The sequence below is a fragment of the Equus quagga genome, chromosome 15 (assembly GCF_021613505.1).
Source record: "Equus quagga isolate Etosha38 chromosome 15, UCLA_HA_Equagga_1.0, whole genome shotgun sequence".
Classification (NCBI taxonomy): domain Eukaryota; kingdom Metazoa; phylum Chordata; class Mammalia; order Perissodactyla; family Equidae; genus Equus; species Equus quagga.
The window spans coordinates 61,595,535-61,607,907 of record NC_060281.1 but is presented as its reverse complement, the minus strand read 5'-3'; the positions used below and the strand labels follow the sequence as shown (position 1 = coordinate 61,607,907).

Below are 12,373 nucleotides of genomic sequence, written 5' to 3'. Positions count from 1 at the left end.
GACAGAGAGAGCATCTTGTGTGACTGGGTTAAATTCTGAGTTACTAGTAAACCGAAGCCAACCAATCCAAATGAAGAATTTCCTATTTTCATTGACTCAGGAAAGTCTTAATAGCCCTCACAGAAAACTCTCCAGAAAATTTGCCTTTGGGCAGACATGGCCCAGCATCAGACAAGAGGTTTCAGCCCCAAAAAATCTGGCAGAAAGTTATGAGCAAGTGAATAAAGGAGCTGTGAAATGCAACTCCAGCGCCCACAGTGACAGGCTGCTGGCTCCTGGGAGGGGCAGGAGGTGGCCTCTGTGGCCTGCATCCGGGCACAACTCCCCAGGCAGCAGCACTGGGCTCGCCCGGCGGGGCGGCTGCAGAATTAAGGCCCTTGAAAGTATTTGTGAGCTTATGTTAAGCAACCTTTATGGAAATAGCGCATATTGTAGACTTCACAGAAGAATCTACGTACAAATCCTAAAGCTCTCTCTTTTATAAAGAGCCTTACACGCTCGGAATACCATGACAATCCTCATAAAATACTGACACACACGAGAGCCGTTTTGTCATTAAGTTCATGGTAAGAGTTTGTAATATTCCAGGACATCTGCCAGCACACAACATGAAATGGAGAAGTGAGGCCATTTTCCAGATAATACATGACCCCAAAATACATGTGCCTGAATTATCTAGAAAAAGTACAAAATGATATGCCACTGGCTCGATTTGTCCGATGAAGTAACTCAATTCTCTACTTCACGTGTCATTAGTTCCCAAATGACCAAAAGGAAAAATTCTTCTAAAAACTGAGAGTACAAAAGTGAGCTCATTCTACTCTGTCTTGCTGAGTAGTCAGTTGTCACTTCTCCTTTTCCTTGTCATCTCTGTTTGCTCAACAAACATTTATGGAGCATCAGTTGCGAGGAGACAACGATGAGTCAGAAGCAGACGCTGCCTGGGCGACAAGTCCAATGGGCAGCAAAGGTGCCTTTTCCTACTCTCCTCCCGCAAGTCAGACACGGTCCTAGCTGCTTCACCAGCACTTTCACTTAAACCCCGACGACCATAGTTAATTCCATTGGAAAACCTCTCTCCCGACATCGCCAGCAACATCAGGGCTATCGTTCCCAGCAAACCTGAGAAGTTCCCGCATCAGGCACAGAGTGAGTATTTGAGAACTGGTAGCTGTAACTGTTACTATTTAATTACAAACGCAAGACCTCCTTCCACCTGGGACAGGAACCGACTCTCACATGGTGGCTTGCACCTAACACAGCGCCTGGCACACACTGGATGCTTAGTTATAACGTTTTGTGCTTTTCCTATGTACAGGGATGACCGACACTGAGCTTCAAACTGCACAAAGTAAAAGGGACATTGAGAACCTATGTGACTAATTGACTGACTCGCCCTCAAAAGACACTTTGGGGAAATTTTTTAAAGTTACAATCATTATCCAGTTGTTGTGCATGTGACTGTCTACATGAGAAATGCAAAGGGAAAAAGAAAAGCCACAGGCTTTCAACAAGAGCCATGACAAGACTGGCATCAGTTTCCCCTGTGTTCAGGGGGCTCAGGAATAGTGACCGTCTGGGAAGCAGCGCCTGAAATGACGCATGCAGTAACTGCGGTGGAGATGACTATCAACTCGGCAGGAGAAGCAAGATCAAAGGGAAATCACTAGAGTTTCTCTCTTCTTTTGGCAACTCAAAGCCCCATTCGTCTCTGAGTTACCCACACTTGTGTGGTGCCTTTTCGCAGTCAGTGATCAGTAAATGCTTCTTGCAAAATCACATAAAAAGAGCAGCATGTCCATTTCAGTACTTAAAACCAGGAAATGATCCCCCGACGGCACCGAAAGAAAAGGAGGGAGCGCATCGTTGCGTTTCCTCCACACAGCGGGAGACACTGTTTCAGCCCCATCGCGGTCTGCCTCCCAGCCACTGCCATCTCTCCACCGTGGAAGCGGCAGCCCAGCCAGCGCACACGCGGCAGCCCGCGGCTGTGGGCACGCCCTGCATATTCGGTGCTCCATCCGGCCTCTGTGGTAGTGTTTCCCAAGAGGGAACCCAGAGAACAAGGGTCGGGGGGATAATTCCATGGTCAGCTCTGTGTGGGACACTACGTACCACGTGGAGTTTCAAAATGTACATTAGCAGTTAAAGGCTCTGAGAAGGCCTGTGGTAGAGAAGCAAGTTTGACTTTGCTCAGAATTTCCCAAATTTCTCCAGTTGCATAATCCACATGACCAGTGTTTATGGATCTCACTTCAGGAAATGGTGCCCTAGAGGGACAGTTTCACAATCTCACTTTGGAGAAAATCGATAAGCCTTCCTTGCCATGAAAATGTGAAAAGGACTCCTGAAAGAGATTCTTTGCTTGAAATATGTTTTCCCAGTATAGCTCCAAAGGGCAAAAACACCATCTCCAAGTGAAATAATTCACTCATCCTAGTATATTGAATACACTCATATTCAATAGTTCAACAACAATGAAATTACTGTCTTTAGGACAGGCCAAAACTCTGTCGTTGGTGAGTAGCAAGTTAGGCTAATACCTGGGCCGGTCATATCCAGAAAAGCAGAGGGTGTTTGGTGAGTGACTTTCTTTTCAAAGATTGGCACCTGGGCTAACATCTGTTGCCAATCTTTTCCTTTTTTGGTTCCTTCTTTTTCTCCCCAAAGCCCCCCAGTACATAGTTGTATATTCTAGGTGTAGGTCCTTCTGGTTGTGCTATGTGGGACGCCGCCTCAGCATGGCTTGATGAGCAGTGCTGGGTCCACACCCAGGATCCGAACTGGTGAAACCCTGGGCAGCCAAAGCAGAGCACGTGAACTTAACCATTTGGCCACCAGCTGACCCAATGAACAACTTTTTTTGATGGATTTAGAAAGACAAAACAAAAGAGATCACTGACTTCAAGGAGAGAGAAGGGTAAAGAGATATTTTCAAAACCATCTGTCTTTATTAACAAAACACTGTATAAATGCAGTTAATTTTTCAAATGGTAATTATCTTTGCTTTGACATTAGATAAGACCAAAAATTAAGTTACCAAATAATAATCATTACCCAGAATCAGGAGAGCTTAAAAATGCACGTTGGTTTCATCAATATATAGTCAATCCTCATAATTGACGGATTGCATATTTGCAAATTCTCTTACTCGATAAAATTCATTTGTAACCCCAAAATCAGTGCCCTCAGAGTTTTCGGGCTCATTCGTGGACATGTGCAGAACTGTAACAACGCAGAGCCTGCTGGTGCACGTGGTCTCAGGTGAGGTTGAGAAAGATGATGCTCCACCTGCTTGGTTCAGCTCTCACGCTGTAAACGTGTCCATTTCACAGTCTACCTAGTGTCCTTGTTTTTGCATTTTTGTGCTTTTTGTTGGTGATGTCACTGTTTAAAATGGCCCCAAGCAGAGTGTTGAAGTACGTACGGTCTTCCTAAGGGCCAGAGGGCTGGGATGTACCTCAAGGAAAAAGAAGACGTGCTAGACGAGTGTCGTTCAGGCTGTGAGCTCAAAGGTGCTGAATCCACACTATGCATTAAAGAAGGTGTCTGAACAGAAACACGCATGAAACAAGGTTGTGTGTGGATCTGCTCATGAAAATGCCGTGACCAGAGTCTCACTGAACCCACCCTTCTACTTCTCTCAGGGGCAGTGGCACAGGAGTCGCTAAATCAGAGTACATAGCGATGTTATAGAGCCTAACTTCCGAAAATCTACTGCATTATATTTGAGGAGCTAGGAGCAAAGTTTCCTTCCAGGAAAGACTCTCAGTCAAGTTGAACAGGATTGCCTCAGGAAGGTGGGCATGCTGCTGCCGCCGAGCCTGACCACAGCGAGATGCCAGAGCTCCGGTGGTGCGAGCAGCCCCGGTGAGCAGCAGGCGTCATGGCCTGCGCTGGCACAGCGCGTGGGGAAACGTGGCCCCTGCTGGCAGAGCGCGTGGAGAGCTGAGTCTGCAGCCGCTCTGTTGACGCCCTACTGCAGATGAACCTCCTTTATTCCTACCTTCATGAAGTTCTCCTCGACTCCTGGCTGAAACAACCAGGTGATGCCCCAGAAGGCAGCATTTTACTCACGTCCTGAGTCTGCTGCTCTAAAGTGTTGTTCTTACCTGGGCTCATTTTAAGTCGAGATCTACTGTGTTTAAAATGTGATCATCAAGTGCCACCATAACTTCAAACAATCTTAGAAAGATTTGCCAACGTTACCAAACATTTTTCAGACATTGCAACTTCTCCCTTTTCTCTCAAGAGTCAGGAGGTCCTTCGCTGCTGAGGTCTGCGTTCACACAGTGCTGGCTCCTGTCCCCGGCACCTCCCCCACGGCCCCATGGCCGCCGCCACACAGCTTCGAGACTTCAGAGTGAGCTTGCTACCGTGGAGGAGCCATCGCGGTCGCAGGACAGCCTCACAGACAGCATCGGCTGGTGCAGCTCAGCCATCATGGAGCTCCGCGGCCACCAAGCGGCACGCATTTGGTCCTGAAAGGAAGAGAGGTTGAAGCCCTGGGCACCCACTCCCCCAGCACACTCTCCGTGGCCTCCACACCAACCCCATGCAAATCCTGAGCAAGGTAATTTTGTTCAATCTTTAAAAAAAATACATGCTTCTAGAGTCGGCCCGTGAATAGAAGGCTATAGCCAAATAAGTGATTTTCAACTATATTCAGTGAAAAATACGCTACCCAAAAAAGCCCTTTACGACCAGGCGCCCCGCCCCCTCCCTGCAGGTGTGCAATGCTCCCTCCATGCTGTGATAATCTGTGGCTATAAAGAGATACGTTGCTAGACTAAAACAACACATTTTTTCTTTGAACTGATGGAAAGGTCCTTGGGCAATTTTGAGAGCTGTGCCGAGAGTTTGCGAGGATCAAAATGATTCACAAGGGGGTTTGCTTGGCTTGTGCAAACACACAATGGGCGCAAGAAAAACAGGCACAAAACCCATCTCCTCAGCCTCATCTGTCTCAGAGCGAGCTTTTCTTCCTTGGGTGAGTTTTCTGGAAGCCCAACGAGGCTGCTCCCACCCCAGGAATATATCCGATGAACTGGGACCCGTGGTAATCTGCCGTGTTTGTATACACCCGGCACCAAGCCAAAGGAAGCCCAGGCCCGCCATCTTTGTCCAGAGGAGCTGGTCCCAGAGGGCCGGAAGGCCTCGAGTCCTCTTCACAAGAAGGAAGCCTCAGGTAGGTGCCTTCCCCTGTCTCCGTCAGCCCCCCTGCCTGCCCACTCGCCGGCCGCAGAAACTGTGCTGGCTTCTACAGAGGGAACAGGGGGACACGGCAAGAAAATGGAAAGACTTTAGGGGGACGAGGCAAGAGGGGAGCACTGGAGGGAGTGTTGTTTGTCTTCCTCTGGAGTTTTCACAAACACAGATTCTGGGGTACTGGAGTCTGGTTGTAGGAAAAGGAAGCGTCCCCTGACTTGATTAGTCTTCATTTTGCTGTCGCTTGAATCTTCTTGGGCCACAAATGTTCTGTGGCTTCCACAGGTGAATCCGTGTGCCTGTGTGTGTGTGTGTGTGTGAGAGAGAGAGAGAGAGAGAGAGAGAGAGAAACGATTTAAAAGAAAATGTCTTCACTATGTTGCTTAAAAAAAGAGAACAAAGCCAGACGAAGGCAGAAAAAAATGACTGGCCAAGAAAGAAACTGCTGGCCAGTGCAGGTTAACCCGGCTACCAGCTTTCTTGAAGCCGCATCAGTGCCTGCAGCACACTTAGCTGCTCCTGGAGGAGAATTCACCCTCTTGCTGGGGACTCTCCCAGGGAAGGGTTAAGACACCGGCTGTCAGCCTCCACCCCTGCAAGCTGCGGGGCTGGCAAGGTGACAACCCAGAGGATGGAGGGCAGAAAGTGCCGGTGTTTAAGGTCTACATCTGAGTGGGACTGAACGCTTCTGATTAACACACAAATTTGCAGGGTGTATTATGAATTCTGTATGATTCAAAATGCCAAGGAAACTTGTCAAGGGTTAGTCTTTAATAAAGTGCCTTTTTAAAACTCCTGGGGAAGAAAGTCCTATTTTGTCTTTCACTACTAAATGGCTAGAATTCTATTAAATTCCGTGGACAATTTGCTCGGGAAAGGAGACAAAGTGCTGAGCCTCCCTCAGAGTCTGTCAGCATCTCCTCCGCGGCAGCGCTGCCTTCCTGAATCAGGCAGACTCGGCCCGGGCCCTGCTGTGGAGGAACCAGGCGACCCAGTGGGGCCTCCACCCTGGCTGGGCGGTCCCCCCAAGGTGCTGCCCACGGCGTCCCTGGACCTGAGCCGGAGGCTGGTGCGCCTTCAGCCACCCACAGCCCGAGGACAACAATGAGCTTTATGTTCTTCCGAACAAATTACACACTTTCCCCAGCTCATAAAGACTTTGTCTGTCACTCCGCTCAGGCAGTCCCTGGGCAGGGAGTCTGCGGGGAGCGAAGCACAGCCCCGGGGCGGCGGGTGCCGGCGCCGGGCGCCGCTCAGGCTCTGCCGGGAGGGTCTGGCCGCCCGCCCTTCCCGGCTGCGCCTCCCCGCCGCCCCCGCCCCACGCTCGCCTCCGGGCCCTGCTCCCATCTGGGAAGCAGACCTCCGCGCCCTCCGTGCCGACCTGGTCCGTCGGGGCCACGAGCAGGGGGAGGAGTGAGGGGCAGGACCCGGACGCCTCGGTCCCCACGGAAGTCTCGGTGCCTGCGTGTCTCGGGGAGGCCACCAGCCAGCGGCGCCGGCCGGCCAGCTGACCACCGCGCGTGGGCGGCGCGGTGAGGGTGGGAAGCAGGCGGTGGCGGGGAGCGCTGTGTAGTGCACACAGACGTCGAATTATAAAGCTGTACACCTGAAACATGCAATAAAAACCACAAACGTTATAAAAGTGCAAAGGGAGAACAGAAAAGCTCCTGTTTTCAAAAGGTGTAAAACAAAACGTCAGAAGTAAAAATGTAAATATTTTAAAGGTTTATTTAAATCCTTAAGTGTCTTTCTCATAAATAACACATAAAACTTATTTGATCAAAAAAATTAAAATAAAAAATAACTTACAAGTGCTTTCGTGATTAAGATCATTCAGGCCAGCGAGCCACCGTCATAACCGCCTGGAACTACTGAAACGAGCTTTGGGACTTGGAAGTCAAAAGTCAACACGTGCATCCTGAAAACCTTCCAGGAGAGGTCACATCGGTCACCCTTCCCCACCAGCACCACCGCCACCTGCCGCCCCTCCTGCCCACCGGCAGGCGGAAGCCAGTCTCCAGCTGCAGGGCTTCCGCCCCGGGCACCGCACGGCCGAGAGCAGAGGAACGGCCTGTGCGGGGCGCAGCGGCGAGCAGCCCCGCCGGCCACAGCGCCGCCGCTCGGGAAGCGCTCGGGACGCCGCTGCGTCCAAGGAGCCGAGAAAGACTAGACGAAGGCGCTCAGAGACGACAGGGAGCCTTGCGCGAGGCCAGGAAGTCATCCAAGAAAGTTACGAACGCGCGTTTTATTTAAATTATTATATTAATATTAATTATCAAATATGAACAATTATGGTAAGTTAATTATTTAAATTAACTAACCTGGCCACCCATGGCCCCTCACGTGGAACACAGTTGAGATTTTTTCCAAGGGCTGGGTTTCTAGGTGACACATTGAATCTTCAGCTGCCAGGACGGCTGGAAAACGTCAGCGGGCTGGGTTGGAAGCATCCCCACGGAGCGCACCAGCTTCCGGCTCAGGTCCAGGGACGCCGTGGGCAGCACCTTGGGGGGACAGCCCAGCCTGGGTGAAGGCCCCACGGGGTCCCGGCGTGGCCTGGTTCCTCCACAGCAAGGCCCGGGCCGGGTCTGCCTGATTCAGGAAGGCAGCGCTGCATCGGAGGAGATGCTAACCAGCTCGTCCCTCCTCAATGTCCCCTCTGACGGCGCCGTGTGGTGAGGGCTGGACCCCAGACAGAGACTCTGCAGCAGGCGCGCGGACGGAGAGTCAGGGAACCCAACTTCTAGACCCTGAACTTCCACACACACGCTTCTCCAAAGCTGGCCTGCCGGGGCTGCTGCTCGGCGCCCCACGCTCCCCCCCCCCCCCGCCCCCCGCACACGCAGCACAGGAGCTTGGTTCAGGGCGCCTCCTTTAAGGAGGGAATACAGTGTTTCCAAAATCGGCTTAGGGAGTATGTGACCAGAAGTGCACGGGCACAGCCCTCAGATCTGCCTGCAGAGCTGTGTGACCCGCAAACATTTTGAACGTTTCTGGGCCTCGGTTGCCTCTCAAGGGTACATTTGGATTTGGAGATGGATGGACCAAAGTAGAAAGCAAGGTAATGCAAGTTCGTTTACGGCTTTTTTGCCCACTGAAGGGAAACAGACCTACCAAAACAGACCCTAATTTGACACTATGAAATTCAGCTACCCCTTCTCCCTACTGAGCTGGAGTCAGGCTAAGAACCCAGCAGTAAAGCCCATGTGCTATACTGCCATTCCAAATCCAGTGGGAAGGCTCTTGACTTGAAAATATTTCGCCGTAAAAGTCAAGGGCTTTGCTTGGCAAACACACCTCGCCTGGCCTGGGTGAAACGTCCTTGGCTTTCCGGGGGCTCGGAGGCGCACCTCTCCTTTATTGCCAATAGATGGCGGCAGAGCTCCACCACAGTCCCCGCAGGTCAGCGCGTTAAAGGACCCACAGTTTGAATTCCCTGAGAAAAGAAAAAATAAAAAGGGGGGGGGGGGGGGGGGGAGGAGTTGGAAATAAATTTCTGTCAATACATTCTTCTGGAATCAAGAAATTTAGACCAAGCGAAAACCATTGGTCTCAGTCTTCAAAACTGGATCCCATTCGAATTTATTGAGACATGAGAACACAGCATCAATACATAAAAAACCATGACAACTAACTTTGCAGCAAATAAGTACAAAATATGGAAACTTTAATTTTTAACTCCATATAAAGCACCACCGGTTGCATGAAACAAATGTAAAGCAACTGATTATGGATTTTTTAATGATTTCTTTTCCGTAAATGCTAACGAGCGATAAAAGTTTCTGGGCTGTTGTTGAACACGGCAAACTTTTTGATTCTTCTCGCCACCTCCGTTCTGTTTAAGGCTAACATCACACAAGAACTGGGCTCCTCTTCCCCGGGTAACAGCACACAGGGTGCAGCGCCAATAGCCGGCTTGCCTAGACAGGGAGTCCTCGTGAAAATTCTCTCACTGGGAAGCCAGAGCGCGCGCGCACACACACACACACACGCACGCACACCCAGCCCAGGAAAACCAGAAGAACACCCACAGGCAGTCAGCTCTCTCCCATACAAGCCTCGCTTCTTCCGAAGCACCCAGACTTCTTCCCCCGACCCCCCGCGACCTCACTCAAGGCCCAGAGAGAAGATTCGTGCAAAGCCAGAAGGAAGTCCATACCCCAAGCGTGTTCCCCCTTGCCCCGCTCTGTTTTCATGTTTATCTGCAGCGCCTTCCTTTTGTGAATCAGCAAATGTTATATAAACGATTTAGCATTTTAAAGGCGAGATAACATCGCAGCAGAAGGAGATAAAGGGCTTTATGGAAATTCGATGCCCAGGTCCTGGGAGTAGCTAAGTTCCACCCTCCCCCCCCACCCGCCCCCGCCTTGCCAGGCCCTTTAGGCCCCTTGTTTATCTCTTCCTCTCACCAAATTACTTGGGGCCATTTACACCTCTCCTTCCCCCACCAACACCCGGACCTCCCCGTGAGGCCCTCTGCCCGCCCTAAACCTGTTGGGGGGGGGGGGGCGGGGGGTGAATTTCCAGGCCTCTTGATGTAATTGGATATCTCAAATGCAAACAATGCTTTTCCAAATTCCATTTTCCCACTTTAAAATTTAAACACTTATCTAATCATACATGAAAGAAATGGTTAGATGGAAGGAGGCGTCACCCCGCTACCCTAACGGCCACTATCATTTTGCCTTTTCTTTGACATTCTCTGTCCACAGGACTCGTGAGTGGTTCGCCATTTCCTACTCTGCAAGGGCCTCCTAATTACGATTTTTCGTGATTCCATTAAGTTGATGTTCTCTTTGACGGACATTTATTAGCCTCCAAGAGTTTCTTCAAAGTTTTTGCTTCAAAGTTTGCACTGTTAAAAACCTCAGTTGTGTTTAACACCCAACTTACACTGCAGTAGACTGTGTAATCCATGTATATTTACAAATCGAAATATCTACTGCAATACACAAAGGACGTTTCCCCTAGACTTTACAGCTCCCTCCATAGCGCACGGTAACAGGATTTCTGCTAAGCTCAGAGAGCGGGTTCACACAGACCCCCGCGGCCGCGCGGGGCAGCGAGGCTCTGATGCAGGGGCTCCCTCCGCGGCTCTGCCCTTGACCGGCCTCCCCGCGGGGCCATGCTCCGGGCTCTTGAGTTGCAGCCTCCTTTCTCAGCAGAATCAGACTGGAACACACAATTCCCGTCGGCGTGTGCAGGCCAGGGCAGAAACAGGAAACTCCAGCGACAGGCACTGCAACTTCAGAGCACGAGCACCCTCTTCCATTTACTATTTATAATCTTCGGTCTTTAATTTCCTGTATTTACACAGTTTCTTTTCTGAAAGGCATTCCAAAAGTTCTCCATTGAGATCATCTCATAAAAATCCGTCTTTTAACTTTTTTTTTTTTTGAGGAAGATTAGCCCTGAGCTAACATCTGCTGCCAATCCTCCTCTTTTTTGCTGAGGAAGACTGGCCCTGAGCTAACATCCATGCCCATCTTCCTCTGCTTTATATGTGGGACGCCTACCACAGCATGGCTTGCCAAGTAGTGCTTAGGTCCACACCCCGGATCCAAACCGGCGAACCCAGGGCCACCGAAGCACAATGTGGGAACTTAACCCCTGTGCCACCTAGCTGGCCCCCTCTTTTAAGTTAAGTAAGAGGCAGGCATTATTCTCTGCCTTGGAAGCAAGGCAAACTGAGGCACCACTGGGCACCTCTTGGTTGACGTCCTGTGCCTGCTCGGAGCGCCTGACCTGGCAGGGCCGGCCTGCTGCTCTGGGCTCTGAGCCAGCAGAGTCCCCTTGGCTACCCTCTGGGGTGATGCCTCGACCTGAAATGGGGGAAGGTTTCATTTCTCTGTCGGATTCTGCTTGCAGCGCCCAACCATTTCGTTCCATTGAAATAATTGGGAGAAGTTAGTTTTTTCCACAGGCATTCTGCCTGCACTTCATCATGTGTATTATTTTGGATCCGCTTCAAAAAGAAAAATGGCCTTTCATGGTGCATACCGAATGTGGGCAGAAATTGGACCAAGCAGACATGTAACTCGTAACTCGGCAAAGAGGTGGAAAGTATTCACGGAGAACACCCACACTCGGCGCAGAGAGAGGGTGAGGGCAGCGAGCGCCAGCGCCGGACCAGCCAAGGAAGGTACCGGTGACCCTCCTCCAGTGGGACCCCGCCCCCAGGAAAGGGCAGGCGAGGCCGGCGGGGCTCCTGCTGGCCCAGCAGACGTGCGGGCGGCTTCCCCGCCCCAGGACTGCCTTTCACGCGTGCTTCCCCGCCTCCGGTGGCCTCCACAAGAAGGCCCCCCAGGAGGTTCCTAAACGCTAGTAGGAGCAACGCCTTACGTCAGGCGTGGACATTTGCGCGCCGGCGTTGGGCATGGCGGCGCAGCGCAGAGACCTCCCTACCCTCTGATTCTCTTCTGCTCCTGACAAGAGGCTTGGCTTCTCGTAGTCCTCCACCTTTGGGACACTCCATTCCATGGCTTCCGATGCCAGGAATGATCTTGCAGGGCCCCCCAACATGGACCTGCTGTAGGAAAGGAGTGAAGGAGTGCGGATCTCTACAACGCTCTTCTCCTCTTCTCGCTCCATCTGTGGCCTTCGCTTCGCCAACCCCCCCCCCCCATTTGCCTTCCCCTCCCCAAGGACACGGTGTCTCTAGTGGAGGAAAATGGATGCTATAGAAGCAATTTGCACTGAAGTGTTGGAGCGTTCGTGTATCTTAAAAAAAAAAGGCATGCTTGAACAAAAATAACCCAACACCCCTCCCAGGGGAAAAAATTATATACACACACACACATATATCTCTCTCCAGCCGGCCCTCCCCAGGTCTCCCCGCACAGCCCTAGGGGTTCCCCGTGGGGTCTGAGACTGAATCATCAGCCAGGAGAACAAGGGGTCCTCCCTGCAGCCTCTTTGCCCCATATGATCATTAATAAGCCCCTCAAAATAGGATAGAATTATTAACTGCAGTCACATGCTTTCTAAGAGAAAGTGGTATCAAGAAAAGACCCATCACACTTGTCCTCGGTTTCATCTCTCTTCTGATCTCACCTCTGTTCTCTCCTCCCATGCCCCACACGCAGCTAACTTCAAATTTTAAACATGATAGTAAATGGCCAGAAATGGGGCACAGTGGCGGCGGGGGGGGGGGGGGGGGGGGGGG

General features: G+C 51.1%; 1 long non-coding RNA gene across 1 annotated transcript; it reads right to left on the bottom strand.

Annotated features, from left to right (window-relative positions):
* Positions 1-4,703: 4,703 nt before the first annotated feature.
* Positions 4,704-7,163, bottom strand: LOC124226969 (uncharacterized). Its single transcript, XR_006885414.1, has 3 exons — positions 7,018-7,163; positions 6,590-6,814; positions 4,704-5,507 (listed from the first exon to the last, which is right to left on the bottom strand). It is a non-coding gene; the product is annotated as an uncharacterized LOC124226969 (long non-coding RNA).
* Positions 7,164-12,373: the final 5,210 nt, after the last annotated feature.